The 12,904-nt window shown below is 39.2% G+C and overlaps 1 long non-coding RNA gene across 4 annotated transcripts; it reads left to right on the forward strand.

Moving 5' to 3' along the window:
- The first annotated feature begins 2,480 nt into the window (after window positions 1-2,480).
- Window positions 2,481-12,338, forward strand: LOC127835415 (uncharacterized). Of its 4 annotated transcripts, none has more exons than XR_008028516.1 (8): window positions 2,481-2,540; window positions 3,048-3,211; window positions 4,844-4,928; window positions 8,388-8,488; window positions 8,998-9,161; window positions 10,801-10,885; window positions 11,367-11,467; window positions 11,976-12,338. It is a non-coding gene; the product is annotated as an uncharacterized LOC127835415 (long non-coding RNA). The 4 variants fall into 4 exon arrangements; XR_008028514.1 differs by lacking the exon at window positions 4,844-4,928 and adding an exon at window positions 7,822-7,906; XR_008028513.1 differs by lacking the exons at window positions 3,048-3,211; window positions 4,844-4,928 and adding exons at window positions 6,018-6,181; window positions 7,822-7,906.
- Window positions 12,339-12,904: the final 566 nt, after the last annotated feature.

Below are 12,904 nucleotides of genomic sequence, written 5' to 3' on the forward strand. Positions count from 1 at the left end.
TGTTTCCTTATCTCAGGTTGAACATAATTGCCAGTTTCAGGGGCCTAACATTTTATTTTATTAAAGGTCGGATGATCCTTGCCGGACTGGGGTTGTGTGAACACCTCAATCCGATCTGGTGTCCTGAAACGAGGCCGCAGTGGTGCAGAGCGTGTGGACGATCCATCAACATCCTGAAGGGTCAACACTACACCAAGCTGGGAAAATTGATCCCTGATAGTCATCCCGGTAGTGGAATGAATGTTAACTCACTGAACTCAGACGGAATCACACCAAAATGACTTTCCGGCCACGACATAAGTGTGGCCACTCGCGTAGGAATTCCTTAGCAAACATGCTCTTTTGCATGGTGACTGTGGACATTTTTGCAAAACTTACGCTTTCAAAACTGGATTTTTAAAGAGAATACTAATAAAATGTCGCTAACAGGACTTATATTATGAGAGAGCTATCTGGATGCGCATTAAGTGTCCTTTGTGTCGGAAGCGGTTGAAGGAGCGAGCGATTGCGCCTTTTAAGTGTTAATTTTGGGTAGCCGGCTTGTATCGGATTGCTTGAAAGCGGCAAATTATGCCTCTATCATAATAGCATTATTTTTGTAATTGCAATGTGTATGTTTAGATTGTAAGTGAAGCTTTTAATAAAATTTTCTTAAAAAACATGATTTTAATGCTTGTCAGTGAGGTTTTTATTGAAAAAAAGTGCTTCTTAAATTTAAAAAAAAGTCTCCATTTCATCAAGAAAGTACACTGATTCACAATCAATACATTTATTTGGGCCTTTTGCTGATATGTTGGTGAATTTCGCATGAAATGATACCAGTTTTGATGAAAGTTACGCATAACAATAATTGGAGACGCAAAATCAGCTGTCGTCACTTAGACTAAAAAATCATGCATTCCGACTTGACTGCGGCCAATTTGTCACGCTTTAAATGGCCGTTTTAAGGCCTTTACCCCCATCCGAATGCACTGAAATTGCATATCATTGTGGAAATAGTTGAAATATCATGTGGAGAAAGTTTGAAAAAGAATAGGACAAAGTTGAGTTCCCTTAAAGGTTACATTACACTAACTCATTGTGTATCCCTCCGTGGTCCATTCGAAAGTAGTGCCTATTCTAAAGAGTTCCTTCTCTTCTGAATATAAGCCATTTAACAATGTGAGACATGTCTTTTGTGGTATTTGTAATATCCTGTATGTGTCTGGAGTACTTTGATGCCTTGGATTGGAAGCTAACTTAAAAGATGAACTTTTGAGGGTTGTGTTTCTATTGTGGGGGGCTTTTGTCGAAATTAGGATTCCGAAACACGTTTTTCTACGGTGGGTTCATTCGACAGCGATTTACTTTCTTAGAAGTTGCGAGACGGACGGTATGTTTTTGATTGCAATTATTGGAAGATGACAGATCCATCTTTAAAATGATACCAGGTTCGGAAAAATTGATACGTCGGAAAGGCAAGAAAAAAATGTTGTGTGAAAGTTTGTCAGTTTTTATAAGGGACCCTATGGGAATCGGAATTAGTGTAATACTAAACCTTTACAAAGCACATTTACTACGGCAATGTCAAGGTCACATTGATTCGTCTGCAGCGAGACAGTAGAAAATGAATTTTAAGAATAGTTTGATGATTTGGGGTGCTAAAATAGATTGAGAGTGTCAATATTTTTGGTCCACTGGATGTTTTAGGTGGTTTTGGACTGTTCCGGATGGTGTGGGGGACCTGGGATATGGACAAGAAGGGTAACATTCCAACAAATCTTAAATGTAAATATTATTATGTCCATAGATTGACAGTTTCATGGTGGAGAGCAAGATGAAAAATATGCAAAATTACATGCATGCAACCCATTTATGCCATTTTTCTCTTTGTTTGTAGGCCTGACCGTTTGTCCTTGAGCCGTAGATGGTCAACAATCCGCTAGCTGTCTTGCTCTGACTGGTGCACTGGACATGATTTCAATGTGAGTCATCCTACTGATTGTTTAATTAACACATGAATTTCAGTTTGATCGTTAAGTACTAACTTAGCTGTGTATTTTACAGTGGACGTAGTGGTGCGGTGCAGATGGTAGACTAGGTATTTCCATATATACACTATGTTTACAGAATTGCGGCCAGTGGGGCAACATAGCTGATGAGTTATAGCACTAGTTCTTCAGACAAATAACTTATTTTCAACCTATAAGCATATTTAGCTGTAGGTGGGGCCAATTAGCTGTAAGATCTGGCTTTTGTTCTGTTAAGCCCTTAGAGTAATGAATTTCAGAGTGAAGACCATAGCGCCTTTTCCTAGTCAAGTATCCGGCAGCTGTATGTCTTTTCAGAAATGCACATGTCTTCTTAAGGATGTCATTGTGTTTGCTTTTAATAAGATAGGCAATAAACTCATAACCTTTAGACAAATGAGCATCTGTAAATTCAGATTTTACTATTTCAGTGTCAGCCAGACCATGATTGAGCTTAAGGGTTGTGCGCGGATGCAGCCTGTGCAGTTCCGGGAGAAAGTCACTGTCTTGGGCAATGCGGTCTGGTATCAGGTAAGCACTATTGAAAGCCTCACACTTTTGGGGGGGTCTGAAGCCTTGTGCTGTCAATGCGATCTGGTTCAAGTACAATAAGAATGCATTCTCAAAGCAGTACTTCATCAGATATGGTTATCTCAAGCTTACAGTTCGCGGGCAGATATGACTTCGATTTGTTCTTGCTAGCAGAACCCCTACAGGCCAAACTATGCGTTAAGCACTATTTTCCACAGCAACCCTTGCAGACAGAAAAACAATACTTAAAATTACTTCTGGCATTTAATTTCTAATTTCCTACATATCTCTTTTGTATGTTTGTTTGCCCTTTTTAACTCTGACATGCCATCTTGCTCACATTGATGGAGCATACCTGTTTTTGTTTAGAGCCAAGTCCCCGGCTGCTCAAGTTTGCCGTGTCAATAATGAGAAAGCCATGGCATGATGTCTCCTCTATGTGTTTCCTTATCTCAGTGTTGAACATAATTGCCAGTTTCAGGGGCCTAACATTTTATTTTATTAAAGGTCTGGATGATCCTTGCCTGACTGCGGGTTTGTGTACACCTCAATCCGACTCTGTGTCCTGAACAGAGGCCGCAGTGGTGCAGCGCTTGTGGACGATCCATCAACATCCTGAAAGGTCAACACTACACCAAGCTGGGAAAATTGATCCTGATAGTCATCCCCAGGTAGTGGAATGAATGTTCACTGAACTACAGAGGAATCACACCCAAATGACTTTCCTGCCACGACATAAGTGTGGCCACTCGCGTAGGAATTCCTTAGCAAACATGCTCTTTTGCATGGTGACTGTGGACATTTTTGCAAAACTTACGCTTTCAACACTGGATTTTAAAGAGAATACTTAATAAAATGTCGCTAACAGGACTTATTTATATGAGAGAGACTATCTGGATGCGCATTAAGTGTCACTTTGTGTCGTAAGCTGTTGAAGGAGCGATTTGCGCCTTTTTAAGTGTTATTTTGGGTAGCCGGCTTGTATCGGCTTGAAAGCGGCAATTATGCCTCTCATCATAATAGCATTAATTTTTGTAATTGCAATGTGTATGTTTAGATTGTAAGTGAACGCTTTTAATAATAATTTTCTTAAAAAACATGATTTATATGCTGTCAGTGAGTTTTTTTATTGAAAAAAGTGCTTAAAATTAAAAAAAAGTCTCCTATTTCATCAAGAAAAGTACACTGATTCACAATCAATACATTTATTTGGGCCTTTTGCTGATATGTTGGTGAATTTCGCATGAAATGATACCAGTTTTTGCCATGAAAGTTACGCATAACAATAATTGGAGACGCAAAATCAGCTGTCGTCACTTAGACTAAAAATCATGCATTCCGACTTGACTGCGGCCAATTTAGTCACCGCTTTAAATGGCCGTTTTAAGGCCTTTACCCCCATCCGAATGCACTGAAATTGCATATTCATTGTGGAAATAGTTGAAATCTCATGTGGAGAAAGTTTGAAAAAGATAGGACAAAGTTGAGTTCCCTTAAAGGTTACATTACACTAAATCATTGTGTATCCCTCCGTGGTCCATTCGAAAGTAGTGCCTATTTCTAAAGAGTTCCTTTCTCTTCTTGAATATAAGCCATTTAACAATGTGAGACATGTCTTTGTGGTTATTGTAATATCCTGTATGTATCTGGAGTACTTTGATGCCTTGGATTGGAAGCTAACTTAAAAGATGAACTTTTGAGGGTGTGTTTTCTATTGTGTGGGGCTTTTGTCGAAATTAGGATTCCGAAACACGTTTTTTCTACGGTGGGTTCATTCGACAGCGATTACTTTCTTAGAAGTTGCGAGACGGTATGTTTTTGATTGCAATATTGGAAGATGACAGATCCATCTTTAAAATGATACCAGGTTCGGAAAAATTGATACGTCGGAAAGGCAAGAAAAATGCTGTGAAAGTTGTCAGTTTTATAATGGGACCCTATGGGAATCGGAATTAGTGTAATATAACCTTTAAAAAGCACATTTACTGCAATGTCAAGGTCACATGGATTCGTCTGCAAGCGAGACAAGTAGAAAATGAATTTTAATGAATGTTTTGATGATTTGGGTGCTAAAATAGATGAGAGGTGTCAATATTTTGGTCCAAATGGATGTTTTAGGTGGTTTTGGACTGTTCCGGATGGGTGGGGGACCTGGTATGGACAAGTAAGGGTAACATTTCCAACAAATCTTAAATGTAAATATTATTATGTCCATAGATTGAAGTTTCAGGTGGAGAGCAAGATGAAAATATGCAAAATTACATGCATGCAACCCATTTATGCCATTTTCTCTTTGTTTGTAGGCCTGACCGTTTGTCCTTGAGCCGTAGATGGTCAACAATCCGCTAGCTGTCTTGCTCTGACTGGTGCACTGGACATGATTTCAATGTGAGTCATCATACTGATTGTTTAATTAACACATGAATTTCAGTTTGTTCGTTAAAGTACTAACTTAGCTGTGTATTTTTACAGTGGACGTAGTGGTGCGGTGCAGATGGTAGACTAGGTATTTCCATATATACACTATGTTTACAGAATTGCGGCCAGTGGGGCAACATAGCTGATGAGTTAATAGCACTAGTTCTTCAGACAATAACTTTATTTTCAACCTATAAAGCATATTTAGCTGTAGGTGGGGCCAATTAGCTGTAAGATCTGGCTTTTGTTCTGTTAAGCCCTTAGAGTAATGAATTTCAGAGTGAAGACCATAGCGCCTTTTCCTAGTCAAGTATCCGGCAGCTGTATGTCTTTTCAGAAATGCACATGTCTTCTTAAGGATGTCATTGTGTTTGCTTTTAATAAGATAGGCAATAAACTCATAACCTTTAGACAAATGAGCATCTGTAAATTCAGATTTTACTATTTCAGTGTCAGCCAGACCATGATTGAGCTTAAGGGTTGTGCTGCGGATGCAGCCTGTGCAGTTCCGGGAGAAAGTCACTGTCTGGGCAATGCGGTCTGGTATCAGGTAAGCACTATTGAAAGCCTCACACTTTTGGGGGGGTCTGAAGCCTTGTGCTTGTCAATGCGATCTGGTTCAAGTACAATAAGAATGCATTCTCAAAGCAGTACTTCATCAGATATGGTTATCTCAAGCTTACAGTTCGCGGGCAGATATGACTTCGATTTGTTCTTGCTAGCAGAACCCCTACAGGCCAAACTATGCGTTAAGCACTATTTTCCACAGCAACCCTTGCAGACAGAAAAACAATACTTAAAATTACTTCTGGCATTTAGTTTCTAATTTCCTACATATCTCTTTTGTATGTTTGTTTGCCCTTTTTAACTCTGACATGCCATCTTGCTCACATTGATGGAGCATACCTGTTTTTGTTTAGAGCCAAGTCCCCGGCTGCTCAAGTTTGCCGTGTCAATAATGAGAAAGCCATGGCATGATGTCTCCTCTATGTGTTTCCTTATCTCAGTGTTGAACATAATTGCCAGTTTCAGGGGCCTAAACATTTTATTTTATTAAAGGTCTGGATGATCCTTGCCTGACTGCGGGTTTGTGTACACCTCAATCCGACTCTGTGTCCTGAACAGAGGCCGCAGTGGTGCAGCGCTTGTGGACGATCCATCAACATCCTGAAAGGTCAACACTACACCAAGCTGGGAAAATTGATCCTGATAGTCATCCCCAGGTAGTGGAATGAATGTTCACTGAACTACAGAGGAATCACACCCAAATGACTTTCCTGCCACGACATAAGTGTGGCCACTCGCGTAGGAATTCCTTAGCAAACATGCTCTTTTGCATGGTGACTGTGGACATTTTTGCAAAACTTACGCTTTCAACACTGGATTTTAAAGAGAATACTTAATAAAATGTCGCTAACAGGACTTATTTATATGAGAGAGACTATCTGGATGCGCATTAAGTGTCACTTTGTGTCGTAAGCTGTTGAAGGAGCGATTTGCGCCTTTTTAAGTGTTAATTTTGGGTAGCCGGCTTGTATCGGCTTGAAAGCTGCAAATTATGCCTCTCATCATAATAGCATTAATTTTTGTAATTGCAATGTGTATGTTTAGATTGTAAGTGAAGCTTTTAATAATAATTTTCTTAAAAAACATGATTTTATATGCTGTCAGTGAGTTTTTTATTGAAAAAGTGCTTAAAATTAAAAAAAAGTCTCCTATTTCATCAAGAAAAGTACACTGATTCACAATCAATACATTTATTTGGGCCTTTTGCTGATATGTTGGTGAATTTCGCATGAAATGATACCAGTTTTTTGCCATGAAAGTTACGCATAACAATAATTGGAGACGCAAAATCAGCTGTCGTCACTGAGACTAAAAATCATGCATTCCGACTTGACTGCGGCCAATTTAGTCACCGCTTTAAATGGCCGTTTTAAGGCCTTTACCCCCCATCCGAATGCACTGAAATTGCATATTCATTGTGGAAATAGTTGAAATCTCATGTGGAGAAGTTTGAAAAAGATAGGACAAAGTTGAGTTCCCTTAAAGGTTACATTACACTAAATCATTGTGTATCCCTCCGTGGTCCATTCGAAAGTAGTGCCTATTTCTAAAGAGTTCCTTTTCTCTTCTTGAATATAAGCCATTTAACAATGTGAGACATGTCTTTTGTGGTTATTTGTAATATCCTGTATGTGTCTGGAGTACTTTGATGCCTTGGATTGGAAGCTAACTTAAAAGATGAACTTTTGAGGGTGTGTTTTCTATTGTGTGGGGCTTTTGTCGAAATTAGGATTCCGAAACACGTTTTTCTACGGTGGGTTCATTCGACAGCGATTTACTTTCTTAGAAGTTGCGAGACGGTATGTTTTTGATTGCAATTATTGGAAGATGACAGATCCATCTTTAAAATGATACCAGGTTCGGAAAAATTGATACGTCGGAAAGGCAAGAAAAATGCTGTGAAAGTTGTCAGTTTTATAATGGGACCCTATGGGAATCGGAATTAGTGTAATATAACCTTTAAAAAGCACATTTACTGCAATGTCAAGGTCACATGGATTCGTCTGCAAGCGAGACAAGTAGAAAATGAATTTTAATGAATGTTTTGATGATTTGGGTGCTAAAATAGATGAGAGGTGTCAATATTTTGGTCCAAATGGATGTTTTAGGTGGTTTTGGACTGTTCCGGATGGGTGGGGGACCTGGTATGGACAAGTAAGGGTAACATTTCCAACAAATCTTAAATGTAAATATTATTATGTCCATAGATTGAAGTTTCAGGTGGAGAGCAAGATGAAAAATATGCAAAATTACATGCATGCAAACCCATTTATGCCATTTTTCTCTTTGTTTGTAGGCCTGACCGTTTGTCCTTGAGCCGTAGATGGTCAACAATCCGCTAGCTGTCTTGCTCTGACTGGTGCACTGGACATGATTTCAATGTGAGTCATCATACTGATTGTTTAATTAACACATGAATTTCAGTTTGTTCGTTAAAGTACTAACTTAGCTGTGTATTTTTACAGTGGACGTAGTGGTGCGGTGCAGATGGTAGACTAGGTATTTCCATATATACACTATGTTTACAGAATTGCGGCCAGTGGGGCAACATAGCTGATGAGTTAATAGCACTAGTTCTTCAGACAAATAACTTTATTTTCAACCTATAAAGCATATTTAGCTGTAGGTGGGGCCAATTAGCTGTAAGATCTGGCTTTTGTTCTGTTAAGCCCTTAGAGTAATGAATTTCAGAGTGAAGACCATAGCGCCTTTTCCTAGTCAAGTATCCGGCAGCTGTATGTCTTTTCAGAAATGCACATGTCTTCTTAAGGATGTCATTGTGTTTGCTTTTAATAAGATAGGCAATAAACTCATAACCTTTAGACAAATGAGCATCTGTAAATTCAGATTTTACTATTTCAGTGTCAGCCAGACCATGATTGAGCTTAAGGGTTGTGCTGCGGATGCAGCCTGTGCAGTTCCGGGAGAAAGTCACTGTCTTGGGCAATGCGGTCTGGTATCAGGTAAGCACTATTGAAAGCCTCACACTTTTGGGGGGGTCTGAAGCCTTGTGCTGTCAATGCGATCTGGTTCAAGTACAATAAGAATGCATTCTCAAAGCAGTACTTCATCAGATATGGTTATCTCAAGCTTACAGTTCGCGGGCAGATATGACTTCGATTTGTTCTTGCTAGCAGAACCCCTACAGGCCAAACTATGCGTTAAGCACTATTTTCCACAGCAACCCTTGCAGACAGAAAAAACAATACTTAAAATTACTTCTGGCATTTAATTTCTAATTTCCTACATATCTCTTTTGTATGTTTGTTTGCCCTTTTTAACTCTGACATGCCATCTTGCTCACATTGATGGAGCATACCTGTTTTTGTTTAGAGCCAAGTCCCCGGCTGCTCAAGTTTGCCGTGTCAATAATGAGAAAGCCATGGCATGATGTCTCCTCTATGTGTTTCCTTATCTCAGTGTTGAACATAATTGCCAGTTTCAGGGGCCTAAACATTTTATTTTATTAAAGGTCTGGATGATCCTTGCCTGACTGCGGGTTTGTGTACACCTCAATCCGACTCTGTGTCCTGAACAGAGGCCGCAGTGGTGCAGCGCTTGTGGACGATCCATCAACATCCTGAAAGGTCAACACTACACCAAGCTGGGAAAATTGATCCTGATAGTCATCCCCAGGTAGTGGAATGAATGTTCACTGAACTACAGAGGAATCACACCCAAATGACTTTCCTGCCACGACATAAGTGTGGCCACTCGCGTAGGAATTCCTTAGCAAACATGCTCTTTTGCATGGTGACTGTGGACATTTTTGCAAAACTTACGCTTTCAACACTGGATTTTAAAGAGAATACTTAATAAAATGTCGCTAACAGGACTTATTTATATGAGAGAGACTATCTGGATGCGCATTAAGTGTCACTTTGTGTCGTAAGCTGTTGAAGGAGCGATTTGCGCCTTTTTAAGTGTTAATTTTGGGTAGCCGGCTTGTATCGGCTTGAAAGCGGCAAATTATGCCTCTCATCATAATAGCATTAATTTTTGTAATTGCAATGTGTATGTTTAGATTGTAAGTGAAGCTTTTAATAATAATTTTCTTAAAAAACATGATTTTATATGCTGTCAGTGAGTTTTTTATTGAAAAAAGTGCTTAAAATTAAAAAAAAGTCTCCTATTTCATCAAGAAAAGTACACTGATTCACAATCAATACATTTATTTGGGCCTTTTGCTGATATGTTGGTGAATTTCGCATGAAATGATACCAGTTTTTGCCATGAAAGTTACGCATAACAATAATTGGAGACGCAAAATCAGCTGTCGTCACTTAGACTAAAAATCATGCATTCCGACTTGACTGCGGCCAATTTAGTCACCGCTTTAAATGGCCGTTTTAAGGCCTTTACCCCCATCCGAATGCACTGAAATTGCATATTCATTGTGGAAATAGTTGAAATCTCATGTGGAGAAAGTTTGAAAAAGATAGGACAAAGTTGAGTTCCCTTAAAGGTTACATTACACTAAATCATTGTGTATCCCTCCGTGGTCCACTCGAAAGTAGTGCCTATTTCTAAAGAGTTCCTTTTCTCTTCTTGAATATAAGCCATTTAACAATGTGAGACATGTCTTTTGTGGTTATTTGTAATATCCTGTATGTGTCTGGAGTACTTTGATGCCTTGGATTGGAAGCTAACTTAAAAGATGAACTTTTGAGGGTGTGTTTTCTATTGTGTGGGGCTTTTGTCGAAATTAGGATTCCGAAACACGTTTTTCTACGGTGGGTTCATTCGACAGCGATTTACTTTCTTAGAAGTTGCGAGACGGTATGTTTTTGATTGCAATTATTGGAAGATGACAGATCCATCTTTAAAATGATACCAGGTTCGGAAAAATTGATACGTCGGAAAGGCAAGAAAAATGCTGTGAAAGTTGTCAGTTTTATAATGGGACCCTATGGGAATCGGAATTAGTGTAATATAACCTTTAAAAAGCACATTTACTGCAATGTCAAGGTCACATGGATTCGTCTGCAAGCGAGACAAGTAGAAAATGAATTTTAATGAATGTTTTGATGATTTGGGTGCTAAAATAGATGAGAGGTGTCAATATTTTGGTCCAAATGGATGTTTTAGGTGGTTTTGGACTGTTCCGGATGGGTGGGGGACCTGGTATGGACAAGTAAGGGTAACATTTCCAACAAATCTTAAATGTAAATATTATTATGTCCATAGATTGAAGTTTCAGGTGGAGAGCAAGATGAAAAATATGCAAAATTACATGCATGCAACCCATTTATGCCATTTTTCTCTTTGTTTGTAGGCCTGACCGTTTGTCCTTGAGCCGTAGATGGTCAACAATCCGCTAGCTGTCTTGCTCTGACTGGTGCACTGGACATGATTTCAATGTGAGTCATCATACTGATTGTTTAATTAACACATGAATTTCAGTTTGTTCGTTAAAGTACTAACTTAGCTGTGTATTTTTACAGTGGACGTAGTGGTGCGGTGCAGATGGTAGACTAGGTATTTCCATATATACACTATGTTTACAGAATTGCGGCCAGTGGGGCAACATAGCTGATGAGTTAATAGCACTAGTTCTTCAGACAAATAACTTTATTTTCAACCTATAAAGCATATTTAGCTGTAGGTGGGGCCAATTAGCTGTAAGATCTGGCTTTTGTTCTGTTAAGCCCTTAGAGTAATGAATTTCAGAGTGAAGACCATAGCGCCTTTTCCTAGTCAAGTATCCGGCAGCTGTATGTCTTTTCAGAAATGCACATGTCTTCTTAAGGATGTCATTGTGTTTGCTTTTAATAAGATAGGCAATAAACTCATAACCTTTAGACAAATGAGCATCTGTAAATTCAGATTTTACTATTTCAGTGTCAGCCAGACCATGATTGAGCTTAAGGGTTGTGCTGCGGATGCAGCCTGTGCAGTTCCGGGAGAAAGTCACTGTCTTGGGCAATGCGGTCTGGTATCAGGTAAGCACTATTGAAAGCCTCACACTTTTGGGGGGGTCTGAAGCCTTGTGCTGTCAATGCGATCTGGTTCAAGTACAATAAGAATGCATTCTCAAAGCAGTACTTCATCAGATATGGTTATCTCAAGCTTACAGTTCGCGGGCAGATATGACTTCGATTTGTTCTTGCTAGCAGAACCCCTACAGGCCAAACTATGCGTTAAGCACTATTTTCCACAGCAACCCTTGCAGACAGAAAAACAATACTTAAAATTACTTCTGGCATTTAATTTCTAATTTCCTACATATCTCTTTTGTATGTTTGTTTGCCCTTTTTAACTCTGACATGCCATCTTGCTCACATTGATGGAGCATACCTGTTTTTGTTTAGAGCCAAGTCCCCGGCTGCTCAAGTTTGCCGTGTCAATAATGAGAAAGCCATGGCATGATGTCTCCTCTATGTGTTTCCTTATCTCAGTGTTGAACATAATTGCCAGTTTCAGGGGCCTAAACATTTTATTTTATTAAAGGTCTGGATGATCCTTGCCTGACTGCGGGTTTGTGTACACCTCAATCCGACTCTGTGTCCTGAACAGAGGCCGCAGTGGTGCAGCGCTTGTGGACGATCCATCAACATCCTGAAAGGTCAACACTACACCAAGCTGGGAAAATTGATCCTGATAGTCATCCCCAGGTAGTGGAATGAATGTTCACTGAACTACAGAGGAATCACACCCAAATGACTTTCCTGCCACGACATAAGTGTGGCCACTCGCGTAGGAATTCCTTAGCAAACATGCTCTTTTGCATGGTGACTGTGGACATTTTTGCAAAACTTACGCTTTCAACACTGGATTTTAAAGAGAATACTTAATAAAATGTCGCTAACAGGACTTATTTATATGAGAGAGACTATCTGGATGCGCATTAAGTGTCACTTTGTGTCGTAAGCTGTTGAAGGAGCGATTTGCGCCTTTTTAAGTGTTAATTTTGGGTAGCCGGCTTGTATCGGCTTGAAAGCTGCAAATTATGCCTCTCATCATAATAGCATTAATTTTTGTAATTGCAATGTGTATGTTTAGATTGTAAGTGAAGCTTTTAATAATAATTTTCTTAAAAAACATGATTTTATATGCTGTCAGTGAGTTTTTTATTGAAAAAAGTGCTTAAAATTAAAAAAAAGTCTCCTATTTCATCAAGAAAAGTACACTGATTCACAATCAATACATTTATTTGGGCCTTTTGCTGATATGTTGGTGAATTTCGCATGAAATGATACCAGTTTTTGCCATGAAAGTTACGCATAACAATAATTGGAGACGCAAAATCAGCTGTCGTCACTTAGACTAAAAATCATGCATTCCGACTTGACTGCGGCCAATTTAGTCACCGCTTTAAATGGCCGTTTTAAGGCCTTTACCCCCATCCGAATGCACTGAAATTGCATATTCATTGTGGA

Source organism: Dreissena polymorpha, chromosome 6, assembly GCF_020536995.1.
Source record: "Dreissena polymorpha isolate Duluth1 chromosome 6, UMN_Dpol_1.0, whole genome shotgun sequence".
Classification (NCBI taxonomy): domain Eukaryota; kingdom Metazoa; phylum Mollusca; class Bivalvia; order Myida; family Dreissenidae; genus Dreissena; species Dreissena polymorpha.